At 55.4% G+C, this 13,276-nt stretch overlaps 1 long non-coding RNA gene across 1 annotated transcript; it reads left to right on the forward strand.

Moving 5' to 3' along the window:
• Window positions 1–431: 431 nt before the first annotated feature.
• LOC147056293 (uncharacterized) lies at window positions 432–13,263 on the forward strand. Its single transcript, XR_015065979.1, has 5 exons — window positions 432–592; window positions 818–1,028; window positions 1,255–1,350; window positions 1,544–1,654; window positions 13,229–13,263. It is a non-coding gene; the product is annotated as an uncharacterized LOC147056293 (long non-coding RNA).
• The last annotated feature ends 13 nt before the right edge of the window (window positions 13,264–13,276 follow it).

Genomic DNA, 13,276 nt, shown 5'->3' on the forward strand with positions numbered 1-13,276 from the left:
GCACAAACGAACGGTACCATTTTGGGTCCATTTGGAGGAAAAGGGGGGGGGGGGCTGGGTGACGTCATCGCGATAGAAATAAATGTCTAATATCTACGAAACCGGAACAGCACAAACGAAAATTTTTGCTGCACAAACCAGCACAAACGAAGCACAAATGAACGGTACCATTTTGGGTCCATTTGGAGGAAAAGGGGGGGGGGGGGGCTGGGTGACGTCATCGCTATAAAATAAATGTCTAATATCTACGAAACCGGACGTCGAATTTGGCGTCTGCTGCCAGCCACAAATGCCCGAATTTTAACAGTTTTTCCTGGTCAACGGCTGTAAATGATTGCGTTGATTAAAAAAGAACTTTATTTAACTCTAATTTACCCTTTTAGATATTACGTCGCAGTCACGTGCCGCGGATGTGACGTCAGTAGGCGGAACTCCCCCAAGATTCAAATCCGTGGGCGTGGCTTTCAACAGGGAGTAGGAAAAAGAGCGAGACTGCAACGGGCAACCGACACAGAGCGGTTATTAACACGACGATTAATGAGAGAAATGTTTTTATTTTCTGCTTGCAACTGGACCGTCTAGAGCATACACGGTAAATACAACTCATTGTTTTAAAAAGAAGTACTTTTGTAGCCCTGAAAAGCGAGCGAGTGAGTGCGCCAGTGTGTGTGGGTGTGGGTGGGTGTGGGTGACGTCGAATTCGGCGTCTGCTGCCAGCCACTAATGCCCGAATTTCGACAATTTTTCCTGGACAACGCCTGTAAATGATTGCGTTGATTAAAAAAGAACTTTATTTAACTCTAATCTACCCTTTTAGATAATATTACGTCGCAGTCATGTGCCGCGGATGTGACGTCATGAGGCGGAACTCCAGCCAAGATTCAAATCGGTGGGCGTGGCTTTCAACAGGGAGTAGGAAAGAGCGAGACTGCAATGGGCAAGCGACACAAAGCGGTTATTAACACGACGATTAATGAGAGAAATGTTTTTATTTTCTGCTTGCAACTGGACCGTCTAGAGCATACACGGTAAATACAACTCATTGTTTTAAAAAGAAGTACTTTTGTAGCCCTTAAAAGCGATCGAGTGAGTGCGCCAGTGTGTGTGGGTGTGGGTGGGTGGGGGTGACGTCGAATTCGGCGTCTGCTGCCAGCCAGTAATGCCCGAATTTCGACGATTTTTCCTGGACAACGCCTGTAAATGATTGCGTTGATTAAAAAAAAAACTTTATTTAACTCTAATTTACCCTTTTAGATAATATTACGTCGCAGTCATGTGCCGCGGATGTGACGTCATGAGTCGGAACTCCAGCCAAGATTCAAATCAACTGGAACGTCTAGAGCGTACACGGTAAATACGACTCATTGTGTTTAAAGAGATTTACTTTTGTGTAGTTTGACTAAAGTTGTCGATGTAGCTAGCGTTCACATAGCAATAGCAATAGGTAGCTGTGTAGCTAACCCTAGCTGAAACGTAGTTGTATCTGTGAATGTTGGTTGAGGCTAAATGCTAATTTTCTATTTTATTCCTTTACATTCCACAGTGATTGTTGGCTGTGTTTTCCACTGTAAGAAGAATAAAAATACAAATCAGTTGGAGGCTCGTATCATTCACCAGGAGCCACAATGGTTGGACGTTGGCGAAGACTTCTCAAGTGAGTACCCCTCTCTTCCTCTATGTTAAACACCTGCTATTAAAACTTCCACTGGCTGCAGACAGCCGTGTTTGATCCACCAACAGTATTGCAACTTGCAATTAACTCCTAGTGTCCTTCTCATTAATATGGAATGGTAGCAAATCCAAATTTGCCTGAGAACAAAAATAGATTAAATAAATTAAATAAGTGTTACTTGTTCCCATTAAATAAATTAAGTAGGTCGTCTTCCCATTCCTTTTCAAACAAGTAAAGCCTGCCCATTTTGTGTAGTAGTTTTTGCGTCTATACCTAGTATTTATACAAAATCAAAATTTAAATGACTTAACTCATTCATTTATTTATTCAAAAGATCCAAAGTTGTGTACTGTGTAATTCACAACAAGTCTCATGTCAAAATAAATTAAATAAGTCTTTTTCCAACTCCTTTTCAAACAAGTAAACTCTGCCTATTTTGTGTAGTAGATTTTCTGTTTATACCTAGTATTTATACATCATAATTGAAATTATCATTATCAAATATTCATCCATTCAAAAGATCCAAAGTTTTGTGTACCTACGTGTAATTCAGAACATATCTCATGTTACTCTACTCGCTCTTATCAACTTCTATCAATTTAACTAAGCGTTTAATACGTCCTCAGGTCTCATTCAAAAGATCCAAAGTTGTGTGCGCTATGTGTAATTCAGAATAGATCTCGTTACTCCACTCGCTCATATGACCAACTTCTATCAATTTAAATAAGCGTTTAGTACGTCCTGTCAGATCTATAGTCAAGATTTGGCACCATCATGTGGTGAAATATTGAATTGCAGCACATCCAATTTTGCCTGGGAATAAAAATAGATTAAATAGGCTAAATAAGTCTTACTTTTTCCCATTAAATAAATTAAATAGGTCTTCTTCCCACTCCTTTTCAAACAAGGTCTCATGTTACTCACCACGCTCTTATTAACAACTTCTATCAATTTAACTAAGTGTTTAATACTTTCTATTAAGACGTATGTGAAAATTTGGCACCATCCTTTGGTTAAATCAGGATTTAGAACAAATCCAAATTTCCCTGGGAATTAAATTAGATTAAATAAATTCAATAAATCCCACTCCTTTTCAAATAAGTAAACTCTGCCCATTTTGTAATGTAGGATTTCTGTATATACCTAGTATTTAACCAAAATCATTATTTAAACGACTTCATTCATTTATATAGAATAGGTCTCTAAGTGCCACCGGCCCTGCCAAGCTTTGGGGTCAGACCAGCGCCGGTTCTGCAGCCGGCCTCGAATGACGAAAAATAACAGTCTCCGCCTGGAGGTCAACGCCAACTTGGCGAATATTTTCTAAGTGCCACCGGCCCTGCCGAGCTTCGGCGTCCGACCAGCACCAGTTCCGCAGCCGGCCTCAAATGACGAAAAATAACGGTCTCCGCCTGGAGATCAACGCCAAATTGGCGAATATTTTCTAAGTGCCACCGGCTCTGCAAAGCTCTGGCGTCCGCCCAGCACCGGTTCTGCAGCCGACCTCGAATGACGAAAAATAACAGTCTCTGCCTGGAGGTCCCCGCCAACTCTGCGAATATTTTCTAAGTGCCACCGGCTCTGCGTGGCTATGGCGTTCGCCCAACGCCGGTTCCCGGGTCGAACCCGGATGACGAAAACTGTCGGTCTCCGCCCGGAGCTCCCAGCCAACTCGGCGAGTATTTTCTAAGTGCCACCGGCTCTGCGTGAATATGGCGTCCGCCCAACGCCGAATCCCGGGTCAAACCCGGATGACGAAAAATGTCGGTCTCCGCCCGGAGCTCCCAGCCAACTCGGCAAATATTTTCTAAGTTCCATTGGCTCTGCGTGGCTATAGTGTCCGCCCAACGCCGGTTCCCAAGTCGAACCCGGATGATGAAAACTGTCGGTCTCCGCCCGGGGCTCCCAGCCAACTCGGCAAATATTTTCTAAGTGCCACCGGCTCTGCGTGGCTAAGGCGTCCGCCCAACGACGGTTCCCGGGTCGAACCCGGATGACGAAAACTGTCGGTCTCCGCCCGGAGCTCCCAGCCAACTCGACGAATAATTTCTAAGTGCCACCGGCTCTGCGTGGCTATGGCGTCCGCCCAACGCCGGTTCCCGGGTCGAACCCGGATGACGAAAAATGTCGGTCTCCGCCCGGAGCTCCCAACACACTCGGCGAATATTTTCTAAGTGCCACCGGCTCTGCGTGGCTATGGTGTCCGCCCAACGCTGGTTCCCGGGTCGAACCCGGATGACGAAAAATGTCGGTCTCCGCCCGGAGCTCCCAGCCAACTCGGCGAATATTTTGTAAGTGCCACCGGCTCTGCGTGGCTATGGCATCCGCCCAACGCCGGTTCCCGGGTCGAACTCGGATGACGAAAACTGTCGGTGTCCGCCCGGAGCTGCCAGCCAACTTGGCTAATATTTTCTAAGTGCCACCGGCCCGTCCGAGCTTCGGCGTCCGCCCAGCGCCGGTTCCGCAGCCGGCCTCGAATGACGAAAACTAACTGTGCATCGCCTGGAGGTCCCCGCCAACTCGGCGAATATTTTCTAAGTGCCACCGGCTCTGCGTGGCTATGGCGTTAGCCCAACGCCGGTTCCCGGGTCAAACCCGGATGACAAAAACTGTCGGTCTCCGCCCGGAGCTCCCAGCCAACTCGGCAAATATTTTCTAAGTGCCACCGGCCCTGCCGAATTTCGGCGTCCGCCCAACGCCGGTGCCCGGGTCGAACCCGGATGACGAAAACTGTCGGTCTCCGCCCGAAGCTACCAGCCAACTCGGCGAATATTTTCTAAGTGCCACCGGCCCTGCAAAGCTCTGGCGTCCGCCCAGCGCCGGTTCTGCAGCCGGCCTCGAATGACAAAAAATAACGGTCTCCGCCTGAAGGTCCCCGCCAACTTGGCAAATATTTTCTAAGTGCCACCGGCTCTGCGTGGTTATGGCGTCCGCCCAACGCCGGTTCCCGTGTCGAACCCGGATGACGAAAACTGTCGGTGTCCGCCCGGAGCTCCCAGCCAACTCGGCGAATATTTTCTAAGTACCACCGGCCCTGCCGAGCTTCGGCGTCCGACCAGCGCCGGTTCTGCAGCCGGCCTTGAATGACGAAAAATAACGGTCTCCGCCTGGAGATTAAGGCCAATTTGGCGAATATTTTCTAAGTGCCACCGGCACTGCAAAGCTCTGGCGTCCGCCCAGCGCCGGTTCTGCAGCCGGCCTCGAATGACGAAAAAAATAACGGTCTCAGTCTGGAAGTCCCCGCCAACTCGGCGAATATTTTCTAAGTGCCACCGGCTCTGCGTGGCTATGGCGTCCGCCCAACGCCGGTTCCCGGGTCGAACCCGGATGACGAAAACTGTCGGTCTCCGTCCGGAGCTCCCAGCCAACTCAGCGAATATTTTCCAATTGCCACCGGCTCTGCGTGGCTAAGGCGTCCGCCCAACGCCGGTTCCCGGGTCGAACCCGGATGACAAAAGCTGTCGGTCTCCGTCCGGAGCTCCCAGCCAACTCGGCGAATATTTTCCAAGTGCCACCGGCTCTGCGTGGCTAAGGCGTCCGCCCAACGCCGGTTCCTGGGTCGAACCCGGATGACGAAAACTGTCGGTCTCCGCCCGGAGCTGCCAGCCAACTCTGCTAATATTTTCTAAGTGCCACCGGCCCGTCCGAGCTTCGGCGTCCGACCAGCGCCGATTCCGCAGCCGGCCTCGAATGACGAAAATTAACGGTCTCCGCCTGGAGGTCCCCGCCAACTCGGCGAAAATTTTCTAAGTGCCACCGGCTCTGGGTGGCTATGGCGTTCGCACAACGCCGGTTCCCGGGTCGAACCCGGATGACGAAAACTGTCGGTCTCCGCCCGGAGCTCCCAGCCAACTCGGCAAATATTTTCTAAGTGCCACCGGCTCTGCGTGGCTATGGCGTCCGCCCAACGCCGGTTCCCGGGTCGAACCCGGATGACGAAAAATGTCGGTCTCCACCCGGAGCTCCCAGCCAACTCGGCAAATATTTTATAAGTGCCACCGGCTCTGCGTGGCTAAGGCGTCCGCCCAGCGCCGGTTCCCAGGTCGAACCCGGATGACGAAAACTGTCGGTCTCCGCCCGGAGCTGCCAGCCAACTCGGCTAATATTTTCTAAGTGCCACCGGCCCGTCCGAGCTTCGGCGTCCGACCAGCGCCGGTTCCGCAGCCGGCCTCGAATGACGAAAACTAACTGTCTCCGCCTAGAGGTCCCCGCCAACTCTGCGAATATTTTCTAAGTGCCACCGGCTCTGCGTGGCTATGGCGTTAGCCCAACGCCGGTTCCCGGGTCGAACCCGGATGACAAAAACTGTCGGTCTCCGCCCGGAGCTCCCAGCCAACTCGGCAAATATTTTCTAAGTTCCACCGGCTCTGCGTGGCTATGGCCTTCGCCCAACGCCGGTTCCCGGGTCGAACCCGGATGACGAAAAATGTCGGTCTCCACCCAGAGCTCCCAGCCAACTCGGCGAATATTTTATAAGTGCCACCAGCTCTGCGTGGCTAAGGCGTCCGCCCAGCACCGGTTCCCAGGTCGAACCCGGATGACGAAAACTGTCGGTCTCCGCCGTGAGCTCCCAGCCAACTCGGCGAATATTTTCTAAGTGCCACCGTCTCTGCGTGAATATGGCGTCCGCCCAACACCGGTTCCCGGGTCGAAACCGGATGACGAAAAATGTCGGTCTCCGCCCGGAGCTCCCAGCCAACTCGGCGAATATTTTGTAAGTGCCACCGGCTCTGCGTGGCTATGGCGTCCGCCCAACGCCGGTTCCCGGGTCGAACCCGGATGACGAAAAATGTCGCTCTCCGCCCGGAGCTCCCAACACACTCGGCGAATATTTTCTAAGTGCCACCGGCTCTGCGTGGCTAGGGCGTCCGCCCAACGCCGGTTCCCGGGTCGAACCCGGATGACGAAAAATGTCGGTCTCCGCCCGGAGCTCCCAGCCAACTCGGCGAATATTTTGTAAGTGCCACCGGCTCTGCGTGGCTATGGCATCCGCCCAACGCCGGTTCCCGGGTCAAACTCGGATGACGAAAACTGTCGGTCTCCGCCCGGAGCTCCCAGCCAACTCGGCGAATATTTTCGAAGTGCCACCGGCTCTGCGTGGCTATGGCGTCCGCCCAACGCCGGTTCCCGGGTCGAACCCGGATGACGAAAACTGTCGGTCTCCGCCCGGAGCTCTCATCCAACTCGGTGAATATTTTCCAAGTGCCACCGGCTCTGCGTGGCTAAGGCGTCCGCCCAACGCCGGTTCCCGGGTCGAACCCGGATGACGAAAACTGTCGGTCTCCGCCCGGAGCTGCCAGCCAACTCGGCTAATATTTTCTAAGTGCCACCGGCTCTGCGTGGCTATGGCATCCGCCCAACGCCGGTTCCCGGGTCAAACTCGGATGACGAAAACTGTCGGTCTCCGCCCGGAGCTCCCAGCTAACTCGGCGAATATTTTCGAAGTGCCACCGGCTCTGCGTGGCTATGGCGTCCGCCCAACGCCGGTTCCCGGGTCGAACCCGGATGACGAAAAATGTCGGTCTCCGCCCGGAGCTCCCAACACACTCGGCGAATATTTTCTAAGTGCCACCGGCTCTGCGTGGCTATGGTGTCCTTCCAACGCCGGTTCCCGGGTCGAACCCGGATGACGAAAAATGTCGGTCTCCGCCCGGAGCTCCCAGCCAACTCGGCGAATATTTTGTAAGTGCCACCGGCTCTGCGTGGCTATGGCATCCGCCCAACGCCGGTTCCCGGGTCGAACTCGGATGACGAAAACTGTCGGTGTCCGCCCGGAGCTGCCAGCCAACTTGGCTAATATTTTCTAAGTACCACCGGCCCGTCCGAGCTTCGGCGTCCGCCCAGCGCCGGTTCCGCAGCCGGCCTCGAATGACGAAAACTAACTGTCTCCGCCTGGAGGTCCCCGCCAACTCGGCGAATATTTTCTAAGTGCCACCGGCTCTGCGTGGCTATGGCGTTAGCCCAACGCCGGTTCCCGGGTCAAACCCGGATGACAAAAACTGTCGGTCTCCGCCCGGAGCTCCCAGCCAACTCGGCAAATATTTTCTAAGTGCCACCGGCCCTGCCGAATTTTGGCGTCCGCCCAACGCCGGTGCCCGGGTCGAACCCGGATGACGAAAACTGTCGGTCTCCGCCCGAAGCTCCCAGCCAACTCGGCGAATATTTTCTAAGTTCCACCGGCCCTGCAAAGCTCTGGCGTCCGCCCAGCGCCGGTTCTGCAGCCGGCCTCGAATGACAAAAAATAACGGTCTCCGCCTGAAGGTCCCCGCCAACTTGGCAAATATTTTCTAAGTGCCACCGGCTCTGCGTGGTTATGGCGTCCGCCCAACGCCGGTTCCCGTGTCGAACCCGGATGACGAAAACTGTCGGTGTCCGCCCGGAGCTCCCAGCCAACTCGGCGAATATTTTCTAAGTACCACCGGCCCTGCCGAGCTTCGGCGTCCGACCAGCGCCGGTTCTGCAGCCGGCCTTGAATGACGAAAAATAACGGTCTCCGCCTGGAGATTAAGGCCAATTTGGCGAATATTTTCTAAGTGCCACCGGCACTGCAAAGCTCTGGCGTCCGCCCAGCGCCGGTTCTGCAGCCGGCCTCGAATGACGAAAAAAATAACGGTCTCAGTCTGGAGGTCCCCGCCAACTCGGCGAATATTTTCTAAGTGCCACCGGCTCTGCGTGGCTATGGCGTCCGCCCAACGCCGGTTCCCGGGTCGAACCCGGATGACGAAAACTGTCGGTCTCCGTCCGGAGCTCCCAGCCAACTCGGCGAATATTTTCCAAGTGCCACCGGCTCTGCGTGGCTAAGGCGTCCGCCCAACGCCGGTTCCTGGGTCGAACCCGGATGACGAAAACTGTCGGTCTCCGCCCGGAGCTGCCAGCCAACTCGGCTAATATTTTCTAAGTGCCACCGGCCCGTCCGAGCTTCGGCGTCCGACCAGCGCCGATTCCGCAGCCGGCCTCGAATGACGAAAATTAACGGTCTCCGCCTGGAGGTCCCCGCCAACTCGGCGAATATTTTCTAAGTGCCACCGGCTCTGGGTGGCTATGGCGTTCGCCCAACGCCGGTTCCCGGGTCGAACCCGGATGACGAAAACTGTCGGTTTCCGCCCGGAGCTCCCAGCCAACTCGGCGAATATTTTGTAAGTGCCACCGGCTCTGCGTGGCTATGGCGTCCGCCCAACGCCGGTTCCCGGGTCGAACCCGGATGACGAAAAATGTCGCTCTCCGCCCGGAGCTCCCAACACACTCGGCGAATATTTTCTAAGTGCCACCGGCTCTGCGTGGCTAGGGCGTCCGCCCAACGCCGGTTCCCGGGTCGAACCCGGATGACGAAAAATGTCGGTCTCCGCCCGGAGCTCCCAGCCAACTCGGCGAATATTTTGTAAGTGCCACCGGCTCTGCGTGGCTATGGCATCCGCCCAACGCCGGTTCCCGTGTCGAACCCGGATGACGAAAACTGTCGGTGTCCGCCCGGAGCTCCCAGCCAACTCGGCGAATATTTTCTAAGTACCACCGGCCCTGCCGAGCTTCGGCGTCCGACCAGCGCCGGTTCTGCAGCCGGCCTTGAATGACGAAAAATAACGGTCTCCGCCTGGAGATTAAGGCCAATTTGGCGAATATTTTCTAAGTGCCACCGGCACTGCAAAGCTCTGGCGTCCGCCCAGCGCCGGTTCTGCAGCCGGCCTCGAATGACGAAAAAAATAACGGTCTCAGTCTGGAGGTCCCCGCCAACTCGGCGAATATTTTCTAAGTGCCACCGGCTCTGCGTGGCTATGGCGTCCGCCCAACGCCGGTTCCCGGGTCGAACCCGGATGACGAAAACTGTCGGTCTCCGTCCGGAGCTCCCAGCCAACTCGGCGAATATTTTCCAAGTGCCACCGGCTCTGCGTGGCTAAGGCGTCCGCCCAACGCCGGTTCCTGGGTCGAACCCGGATGACAAAAACTGTCGGTCTCCGCCCGGAGCTCCCAGCCAACTCGGCGAATATTTTCGAAGTGCCACCGGCTCTGCGTGGCTATGGCGTCCGCCCAACGCCGGTTCCCGGGTCGAACCCGGATGACGAAAACTGTCGGTCTCCGCCCGGAGCTCTCATCCAACTCGGCGAATATTTTCCAAGTGCCACCGGCTCTGCGTGGCTAAGGCGTCCGCCCAACGCCGGTTCCCGGGTCGAACCCGGATGACGAAAACTGTCGGTCTCCGCCCGGAGCTGCCAGCCAACTCGGCTAATATTTTCTAAGTGCCACCGGCTCTGCGTGGCTATGGCATCCGCCCAACGCCGGTTCCCGGGTCAAACTCGGATGACGAAAACTGTCGGTCTCCGCCCGGAGCTCCCAGCCAACTCGGCGAATATTTTCGAAGTGCCACCGGCTCTGCGTGGCTATGGCGTCCGCCCAACGCCGGTTCCCGGGTCGAACCCGGATGACGAAAACTGTCGGTCTCCGCCCGGAGCTCTCATCCAACTCGGCGAATATTTTCCAAGTGCCACCGGCTCTGCGTGGCTAAGGCGTCTGCCCAACGCCGGTTCCCGGGTCGAACCCGGATGACGAAAACTGTCGGTCTCCGCCCGGAGCTGCCAGCCAACTCGGCTAATATTTTCTAAGTGCCACCGGCTCTGCGTGGCTATGGCATCCGCCCAACGCCGGTTCCCGGGTCAAACTCGGATGACGAAAACTGTCGGTCTCCGCCCGGAGCTCCCAGCCAACTCGGCGAATATTTTCGAAGTGCCACCGGCTCTGCGTGGCTATGGCGTCCGCCCAACGCCGGTTCCCGGGTCGAACCCGGATGACGAAAACTGTCGGTCTCCGCCCGGAGCTCTCATCCAACTCGGCGAATATTTTCCAAGTGCCACCGGCTCTGCGTGGCTAAGGCGTCCGCCCAACGCCGGTTCCCGGGTCGAACCCGGATGACGAAAACTGTCGGTCTCCGCCCGGAGCTGCCAGCCAACTCGGCTAATATTTTCTAAGTGCCACCGGCTCTGCGTGGCTATGGCATCCGCCCAACGCCGGTTCCCGGGTCGAACCCGGATGACGAAAACTGTCGGTCTCCGCCCGGAGCTCTCATCCAACTCGGCGAATATTTTCCAAGTGCCACCGGCTCTGCGTGGCTAAGGCGTCCGCCCAACGCCGGTTCCCGGGTCGAACCCGGATGACGAAAACTGTCGGTCTCCGCCCGGAGCTGCCAGCCAACTCGGCTAATATTTTCTAAGTGCCACCGGCTCTGCGTGGCTATGGCATCCGCCCAACGCCGGTTCCCGGGTCAAACTCGGATGACGAAAACTGTCGGTCTCCGCCCGGAGATCCCAGCCAACTCGGCGAATATTTTCGAAGTGCCACCGGCTCTGCGTGGCTATGGCGTCCGCCCAACGCCGGTTCCCGGGTCGAACCCGGATGACGAAAACTGTCGGTCTCCGCCCGGAGCTCTCATCCAACTCGGCGAATATTTTCCAAGTGCCACCGGCTCTGCGTGGCTAAGGCGTCCGCCCAACGCCGGTTCCCGGGTCGAACCCGGATGACGAAAACTGTCGGTCTCCGCCCGGAGCTCTCATTCAACTCGGCGAATATTTTCCAAGTGCCACCGGCTCTGCGTGGCTAAGGCGTCCGCCCAACGCCGGTTCCCGGGTCGAACCCGGATGACGAAAACTGTCGGTCTCCGCCCGGAGCTGCCAGCCAACTCGGCTAATATTCTCTAAGTGCCACCGGCCCGTCCGAGCTTCGGCGTCCGACCAGCGCCGGTTCTGCACCCGGCCTCGAATGACGAAAACTAACGGTCTCCGCCTGGAGGTCCCCGCCAACTCGGCGAATATTTTCTAAGTGCCACCGGCTCTGCGTGGCTATGGCGTTCGCCCAACGCCGGTTCCCGGGTCGAACCCGGATGACGAAAACTGTCGGTCTCCGCCCGGAGCTCCCAGCCAACTCGGCGAATATTTTCTAAGTGCCACCGGTTCTGCTTGGCTAAGGCATCAGCCCAACGCCGGTTCCCGGGTCGAACCCGGATGACGAAAAATGTCGGTCTCCGCCCGGAGCTCCCAGCCAACTCTGCGAATATTTTCCAAGTACCACCGGCCCTGCCGAGCTTCGGCGTCCGACCAGCGCCGGTTCTGCAGGCACCCTCGAATGACGAAAAATAACGGTGTCCGCCTGGAGATCAACGCCAACTTGGCGAATATTTTCTAAGTGCCACCGGCCCTGCAAAGCTCTGGCGTCCACCCAGCGGCGGTTTCGCAGCCGGCCTCGAATGACGAAAAATAACGGTGTCCGCCCGGAGGTCCCCGCCAACTCGGCGAATATTTTCTAAGTGCCACCAGTCACAGGGGTTCAGTACCAACTTTGGTCTTTAGGTGCGCCAGAGTACAATGTGTTGGTCCCCCTAGTTAGTGTACTCATTAACGTTACCCCTGTTTTCCAAAACACAATCGGTACGAGTATGGGGGCGGACCACTCACAGCCATGCCAGTGCAACAAAAGTCCGCTCCGCGCTGGTTCCCCTGTCGGCCACGCATGACAAAACACGTCGGTCTGCCCCTGGAGCTCACGAGACACATAATATTTTCTAAGTGCCACCGGCTCTTCCGAGCAAATGTGTCCGCTCCGCGCTGGTTTCCCTGTCGGCCCTGAATGACGAAAACTGCCCGTCTCCGTCTGGAGGTCATGACAAACTTTTGGCGAATATTTTCTAAGTGCCACCGGCTCTGCGTGGCTATGGCGTCCGCCCAACGCCGGTTCCCGGGTCGAACCCGGATGACGAAAACTGTCGGTCTCCGCCCGGAGCTCCCAGCCAACTCGGCGAATATTTTCTAAGTGCCACTGGCTCTGCGTGGCTATGGCGTCCGCCCAACGCCGGTTCCCGGGTCGAACCCGGGTGATGAAAAATGTCGATCTCCGCCCGGAGCTCCCAGCCAACTCGGCGAATATTTTCTAAGTGCCACCGGCCCTGCCGAGCTTCGGTTCAGAAGTGAGCGTTGCTAGCAACAAAGTCATTCAATCGTTTTTGTAAACAAGCCTTTCATAACAGGATCAATTATAAAAGGTGTCTTAACGTACACGCACGCGCGCGAGCGCGAGCTTAGCCTGTACCGCATTAGCATTTAGACGAGGACACTCGTGAGGCGCGCGCACACATGCATGCATGCACGCGCGCGTCGCTAATTGTTCGTCATTGTCATCAAAAGCACGTGTACTCGAATGGCACGCACTTGTGCCCACAAACAGCCCTGATTTGTTTTCTAATCACACGTTGTGAATGTAATCACACTTCCTTGCATGTCTGTGCATGTGTGCACGGCAAGAAGCATTCTTTTTATTTTTACAGTGCATGGGAGCGTCTGCAAGTGTGCGAGGCCCAACTCCAGTTTTCTTGCAGCTTGTTTTCTACTCTACTTCTGTCGCCACTTATCGTCCTCTCTTTATGGTTTTCTTGTCTCTGGTCTTATGATGTTCTAGTTTTCTTGTGTATTTTAGTCTTAGTCTAGTTTTATAGTGCTGTCCATTTTAACTTCTGGTCTTTTTCATGTATGTTGTTTCTGGAATGCAACTTGTCATGCCTGTCCCCCCCCCCCCATACAGCTATCGGATGCGAGTGGTCCAAGTGCGGATTTGTGTCGACGGAGTCCG

Source organism: Syngnathus leptorhynchus, chromosome 5, assembly GCF_054491065.1.
Source record: "Syngnathus leptorhynchus isolate UIUO chromosome 5, UIUO_Slep, whole genome shotgun sequence".
NCBI classification, from domain to species: domain Eukaryota; kingdom Metazoa; phylum Chordata; class Actinopteri; order Syngnathiformes; family Syngnathidae; genus Syngnathus; species Syngnathus leptorhynchus.